The sequence below is a fragment of the Dicentrarchus labrax genome, unplaced genomic scaffold, assembly GCF_905237075.1.
Source record: "Dicentrarchus labrax unplaced genomic scaffold, dlabrax2021, whole genome shotgun sequence".
In the NCBI taxonomy this organism is placed as follows: Eukaryota; Metazoa; Chordata; class Actinopteri; family Moronidae; genus Dicentrarchus; species Dicentrarchus labrax.
Genome location: NW_026136705.1, coordinates 28669856 through 28677621, shown reverse-complemented (window position 1 = coordinate 28677621; position 7766 = coordinate 28669856).

Sequence of the window (7766 nt, the reverse complement as noted above, 5' to 3'; positions counted from 1 at the left end):
GTTCTCAAAGTCGGTGTGAGTCAAGTTTATTTGATGCAAAACATGCAGGCATGCATTCAGGGGCTACAAGACTGCGTCAACCCAGTCTATGTACATATTTTATTCACCAAAAAGATCACTGTTTGGTATGAATTGCATTTAATGGTGAACATTCAAAGTTTTGTCCTCCTGTAGTGTTTCAGTAGCTGACAGGAAGTAAACTTGGATCAGTTCTTCAGTCTCCCAGCAACGTAGTTACAATCAAACGATCTGTGTCATTCACTCCACACCTTGCAATTGTGTTCAGTTACTTGAAAGTTGCAAAATCAATTAGTTAAATTCTTTCCACAATGAAACATGCACTGAGTGCGTGCCCTGCCTCCGAGGCATTTATGTACACTCTCGTCATCCATCAACTATCAGTGACATTTAATAGTAACTGAAAGGTACAAGAAAGTAGGTTGGGCAGCACTGATCAAACAAGGTGGACAGAAAATACACAAATACTTGAATGAATGTGTCATTTATTACTTTTGTTTTCAGGCTTCCTTTATAAGCCCTCGATGTGCATGTAGGTGCAGAGCTATAGTATGCAGTGGGCTGAACACACTCCCAATAAAGGTTGAGAGCCTTTTGAGGTTTTGATGATTCAGAAAACGAGATTCTATAAACTAAAGTTAGTTAGCTAGTACAGTGACAAGAAACTGGATTCACAAAAGTGACTCTTAATTAGCTGTCAAATTAGCTCATACTTAAAGAACAGACTTTGGGATGGATCACAGAGGATTCTGTTACTGGTCATATAGAGACTGGATATTATGATGATCTTTCTTACCTGATTTTCATTACACTCTGAACCAAATAAAACTTTTGATTTTAATGACACAGGAAGGTTTGCAAACCAATAAGTAATTACTTAATTATAAATAACACTCTCCAAAACCGGCTGATAAATAAAAAACATAATTTTCTGTTTGACTCCATACAGACGCGGCTGTTGCAGCAGCAAGAGACTGGGTCGCCAGCAGAGCAGTTTGAAGCATTAATTTGCCTAATGAGTTAACATTTTTGTTACTAACATAGATTCAAAAGGTTCCATTTAATGTGGAAGGGCTGTTTATAGTGGTGAACCCACTGATGATCAACAATCCACTCTAAACTTAGCTTCTTTTAATTCTCCTTCTGCATGCTAGAGTCTCATAACCCTCATTAACAACACACATTATATCATACGCAGATTCAAACAATCACTAATACAGCTACTGTATAGTTCAAGGAGCACTTTTTCAGTTTTCAATTATGTTTATCAGAATTTTTACCTTTTTTGCTGCATTTATCGTATTATATAGATTATTTATTGTAAAAGAAGGTGTGTTGACTGAAGGTGGAGTTTTAAAAAAATCTAAAATCATGAATGACTTGTTTTGTCTGTGAGTGTGGTAGCTTTTATGTGTTACACATGTGGGGTGGGGGGGTCAGGAACACCTACCTGATTATTCTGAAAGGTTGAGAACCACTGGCCTATTAGATATAAATTTGTGGTTTAACAAATACATCAACATTTATTTGCACAGAATTATTATAAAATGTTCAGAATGTATTTTTTGAGTGTTAAAATCAATGATTTGAAATACAAATGTATTTAATTACAAGGATAATGCTTGAATTAACAATTGAACTGTGAGTTTGAAGGTTTTCCAACAAAACTTGAGGGGGTGGCAAAGGCTTTGTATTCACACCAACACATGCACAACTTAGACTATTATAGCTGAGTAAAATGCACAAAGTAAGGGGAGAAGGTTCAGCCGCAGCCGCTCACTACAAGGACAAAATATTTCAGTTTAAGGCAAAAATGTTCTTACACAAGCAACTGGCAATACTTTTATCCCATCCACACACAAGAAACAGTTTAGCAGTCCTCCAAAAGCTATTATTACACCTTCATCTAATCAGAAATGCTATTATTAACTGCAGTTTACAGCAGATTATGAAAGTTGACCCTCTTTTTTATCACTTTAATGAAGAGTAGCTTTAAGTGCATTACTGTCTAAACACAAAATACATGTTGACCTAGTAAACACTGAAAATAAACCTTACTGATAAAACTTCATGAATAAATGAAAAACAATAAACAATATTAAAGCTATTTAAACCATGTCAGTCATGTTCTGTCATATGTAGGGCAGTCACACCACTGATTATTTCCATGCCCTTCAAATGATCTGTTTACATGTTAGTATTGGAAACACTGTTCAAGAAGAAGGCTGTCTCTCTCTTGTTCTCGATTCCCTCCCTTAGTAATGACCGTTGAGCTGTCTGTGTATCTGTGGTTACATAAGTTTGCAGGTGTGTGTATTTAAGGGTGTGTATCAGACTCTCTTTTATGTATCTGTTGGTCACTGTGACTTATTGCATATCTTAAATATCTGTTACACTAAAATGTTTGTTGTAATTCTTATGTTAGATTTTCTTACTGCCATTACTTCAGTTTTTTTTCCACGTTGAAGTGAGATAATTATATATTCTAAAAACAAAGACAAAGGCAGTATGGATAAGTTAGTAAAATAAGTCAAAAGATCATCTGCAAATGTGTTTATATTAATGTTTACTTATACCAACATTTGTCAAATTTAACTCTCGATTTGTCATTTAACTCCCACATAAAGCAGACCTCTAGGACTGCCTTCTTTCATTTACGTAATATTAGAAAAATTAGACACATACTATCACAGACAGATGCAGAAAAACTAATCCATGCATTTGTTACTTCAAGGCTGGATTACTGCAACTCTTTATTATCAGGTTGCCCCAATAAGTCCATTAAAACGCTCCAATTAATTCAGAACGCTGCAGCACGAGTACTGACAGGAACTAGAAAAAGAGATCACATCTCTCCTGTACTAGCTACTCTGCATTGGCTCCCTATAAAATGTAGAATTGAATTTAAAATACTCCTCCTCACCTATAAAGCTCTTCATGGTCAGGCCCCTTCATATCTTAAAGAGCTCATAGTACCCTATTACCCCACTAGAACACTACGTTCTCTGAATGCTGGGCTACTTGTGGTTCCTATAGTCTCTAAAAGTAGAACAGGAGCCAGAGCCTTCAGTTACCAAGCTCCTCTCCTGTGGAACCAGCTTCCAGTTGTGGTTCGGGAGGCAGACACCCTCACCACTTTCAAGAGTAGGCTTAAGACATTCCTCTTTGATAAAGCTTATAGTTAGGGCTGGATCAGGTGAGTCCTGAACCATCCCTTAGTTATGCTGCTATAGGCCTAGACTATCGGGGGATTTCCCATGGTGCACTGAGCTACTCTCTTCCTCTCTCTTTCTGCACTCATTCATGTCCCTTTAATGCATGTTACTAACTCCACTTCTTCCCCGGAGTTCTTGTGCTTTCTCGTCTCGCAGGTTCTCATGGATCCTGGTGGAGCCTCCTGCCATGGTCCTGCTTGACTGCCATTGCCAATACTGTTGTTGCTGTGCACCTGTCTGTCTGTCTGTCGCTCTCTCTCTCTCTCTCTCTCTCTCTCTCTCTCTCTCTCTCACCCCAACTGGTCGAGACAGACGACCACCCACCTAGAGCCGGAGGATCTGTCCTAGGTTTCTGCCTTTTAACAGGCAGTTTTTCCTTGCCCTTGTCGCCAAGTGCTTGCTCATGGTGGTACTGTTGGGTCTCTGTAATTAATGTTAAAGAGTTCGGTCTAGACCTGCTCTATTTGAAAAGTGTCCTGAGATAACTTCTGTTATGAATTGGCGCTATACAAATAAAATTGAATTGAATTGAATTGAATTGATTATAATTTGTGCAAGCAGATATATTGCTAATGCAAAAGGGAATGGGGAAAGCGGGCAACTCAGTATTGTACTTGATTTTACTTGAAGGGCACTTCTATTCCGTCTTTTGTAGTTTGTCACCTGTTGATGATCTCTTTTGAAAAATACTAAATATCTACACTTTAATACGAAATGGATTACATCCAAAATGTTAAGTAACACAAACTCAAGTTAGAAATATTCTTGATTAGGCAACTTTTAATAGTTTTAAGTGACATTAACTTAGTTTTGTGAGGTAAAGAAACATTCTTGACTAAGTAGGCCTACTTTTTTTACTTAATTACTTTAAGAAGCTGCTCGGTCCACACATAAAGTTGTTCCTATGCATCTGTAACTTGTTTTGTCATGTTTGCTGGTATTAGATTGTGCGTGATTCACTTCTCTTTGAGTGGGTGACTCACTTAGTTTAAGTAACCACCAAGTTTATTGAGTAGGATTCCCTGGGTTTGCTCAAACATGAGTACAGCCCGAGGTATTCCCTCACTGACGTGCATGCATTCAGGATGTACGGCTCGCCTCGGAGTGGAGGAACAAAGTGGAAGTGCATGTTTGCATGATTGAATGAAGGGATTGGCCTTGCTACAATGGGAAGTGTGTGTTTAAAGCTGGAATTATTGTAATTATTTGGGAGAATGCTTTCACAGTGAATTTCTGTCTTGCTGTGAACAGTAGCAATCTCAAAACTGCCTATCTGTGAGATAATAAATTTTTATTGCATGCATGTACTTGTTACATAACATCCATTCAGAGGTGAATAGTTTTTATCATAGTGTGCGGTTACATCAGTTAATAATCAAGTCCATAAATTCAAGCAAATGTCAATTTTACCACATTATATTGGTATCAAATGTTAATGATTCAGTAGAGTTTGTCTTCAGAGTTTTGTTAAAACAAAAGGCCACAGGGGGTCATTTAATAAAGTCAAGCGGGTTAATCAAACTTAAGATATGAGTGTGCTCAGCAACATTTTGAGATATTGATCAGAGTTAACATTTTTGTTTTACGGTAGCGACCCATCTGGGAAGTGGTTGATGAAAAGTGTTGCAAGAAAGAAGAAATACACTGCAGTTCGGCTATAACTGATGCAGCATCCAAGACGACCTCTTTAGCAGCCACCAGTTTTGTTTCTCTATACAATAGCTGCCAGTAGTTGCTCATAAAACACTGATTGGTGCCAACAACGGTGGTTGGACAAGATGGATTCCTGCGTTATTTCATGACCTTCCAAAACTAGCTACCTCGCAAGGTTGTCCAAATTGTACACTATTCAACCTCTGCGAGAATGCTGGGTTTAGTAAATTGTGTAGATTAGTGCAGTCTGCACTGTTGTCTGCTGTCTTTTTTTATTTTACCACTGGCAGGCCTTTGCTGGATATTTTCAAATCATACACAGCCTACTGGATTTTACATTTCCTGTGAAAAAATACAAATCTCTGCCTGATTTCTATGATTTTTTTTAGCTGGTTGGGCTTCAAGAAAGTCTGTTCTGTACTCGTGCTCAACGCTGGCCTGATTGCTTGCTTCATTGTCCTCGTATGTAATATAAAAAATAAACTTAACACAACACAACTTAAAGTCGGATATCTCAATCGATTTATTTCTTAAATTAAAACAAAACCAATCTCTTACAATAAAACGAAACAACAGCCAACGTAGGCAAGTTCAAAATTGATTAATTCATTCATTCACCATTGATTCACCGTCAAGCTTCATCAGCAGCTCCCAGGCTTGGTGCAGTCACCGTGAGCTCTAAAACAAGTTGTACCTGATGTATCAAACCTGGAATGTGATCTTATTAAAAGCGCTATGCTGTTGAACCTGCAGTGAGAATCTGCCGTAACTGGAATATGTCAAAGTTTTCGGGTCACATTCTTCTCCTGTACATGTGGGCGATTAATTATAAGGTTTATAGAAAGGGATTCCCTCTCTCTTCAGATGGGTTCGCTTGAATGTGACTGAGATGTTTCCTCACTGATGCACTGTATACACATTAATTAATTAATTAATTAATCTATGGTGTGGCAGTCAAGTGTGAATGGGATTGCATGTTTAAATAGTATGTCCCACTACTGGTCAGATTGATATAAAATGTAATGTTAATGTTCACAATCTCCGGAGGATAGATCCTAATATTATTGGTTAACTTTCTTGTAGTGCCCCAATCGAACCAAAATATCCCCTTGTACACAAGAAATATGAAAATATAATCAATAAATTCAAGTAAATTTAAGGTAATTTAAGCTCCATTACTAATGAGGCTCAAAAACATCAGTCTGTCATTCAGTCCACCCAACAACCTTGTGTTTTTGTTTGAGCCATATTCTGTGGTTTCACCCCTCCCCGTATACAACCATATACATGAGTATAAAACCTGATTCATCAGCTGAATATGGGGTGTTGCGTGACGTGAAAGCAATGGCCTCTTTGATTTTAATGTTCTGTCTGCCACAGCTTAAAGATTAAAGTGAATGCAGAAGGTTAAATGACCTGTAAAGGTTTACAAGGCAGCTATCAAGCTTCTTATCTGACTGTGTTAAGTCAGAACCACAGTCCAAAGATCAAAGTCAAGGTCAGCCAGTCTCTGTGCTACAGTCTGAGGTTTTGGGGGGTGGAATAAAGCTGATGAGAGCTTGAATTTTCTGCCAACACATGGTACTTGTTCTACCTTTTTTGTTAAGCACCCACATATTTAGTGTAAGCTACACAAAAGGTTTTATTCCAGATAAGAACAGACAAGAAATAACTACCATTTAAAACATCTTCTTTTTGCTGTAATAGTATAAACTGCAAGGGCTTACTGTACCCTGTTCTTAACACCATCTTGTCAATGAGATGTCTATAAGCTCATATGGTCCTTCAGCTAAAGTGCTTCTCTTATACTGTTTCTCCATTATCAACACTTCTGTCAACAATATGTTGACTGAAGAGGTGAGTAAGAGCGGTTTTACACAATACAAAACTCAAAAAGAGAAAAGAAAAGCCCTTAAAAACTAGTATCCTTACGATGGATAGATAGATAGATACTCTTCCTACAATAGCCCGTCAGTAATATTGTACTTTCTACTCGCCTACCTTTCACAGTTTTAGTTACTGGTTGCTTTTCAGATTCTAATAATGAATACAAAATGTAATCAGTAACTAAATCCTAATAGTCATTGTATAGATTAAGCTACCCAACAGTAGCTATATAAGTTAGCCACGTACACCAGCTGCAACATTAAAGTGATGTACATATTAATGCATCAATAATTATGATCCAGTAATATGATGTTATTCTGAAATTGGGCCATTCTGCATAATGAGTACTTTTACTTTCAGTGTGTTAATTATATTCTGGTTACGGTGTAAAAGTTTCTATCTGCAAGCCAGTGAAAACATACCTATGAATATTATATTCAATTTCTGACAATAGATCCTCCTAAATGTTATACACTGGACCCAGCAGAGTCCCAGTTAGAAGCAGGTCTCCTTTAAAAGCCTGTTCTGGATTTTATAGAAATTCTTTGGATGTATAAAACCTCAGATCACCTGTTCTAATGAGATCAGCTACACACACATAAATGTTTAAACTTTTGTCAATATGGACACATTGTTAGATCAGTTAGGCTACGTTCACACTGCAAGCCTCAGTTCGGATCACTTAATATGTTAAATTTGACCCATATCACATTCCAATGTGAAGAGGTCACAGTCCCGAATCGACCCGCATGACAAATGTTAATCTAAAATGACATAAAAGTCACATACATTTGGATGTGACTGTTCACACTGAGGCCACATTGCAAAAGGATCAGACCTGAATCTGATTTGGACTACATCAGAATCAAAGAGATCTGATTCAATGTGGTTTATACTGTTCACACTCTCATTAAAAAGTATCAAATAATCCAACAAATGATTCATAATTGATGTTATTTGATACGAGGAATATTCATATAGGTTTAAATAAAC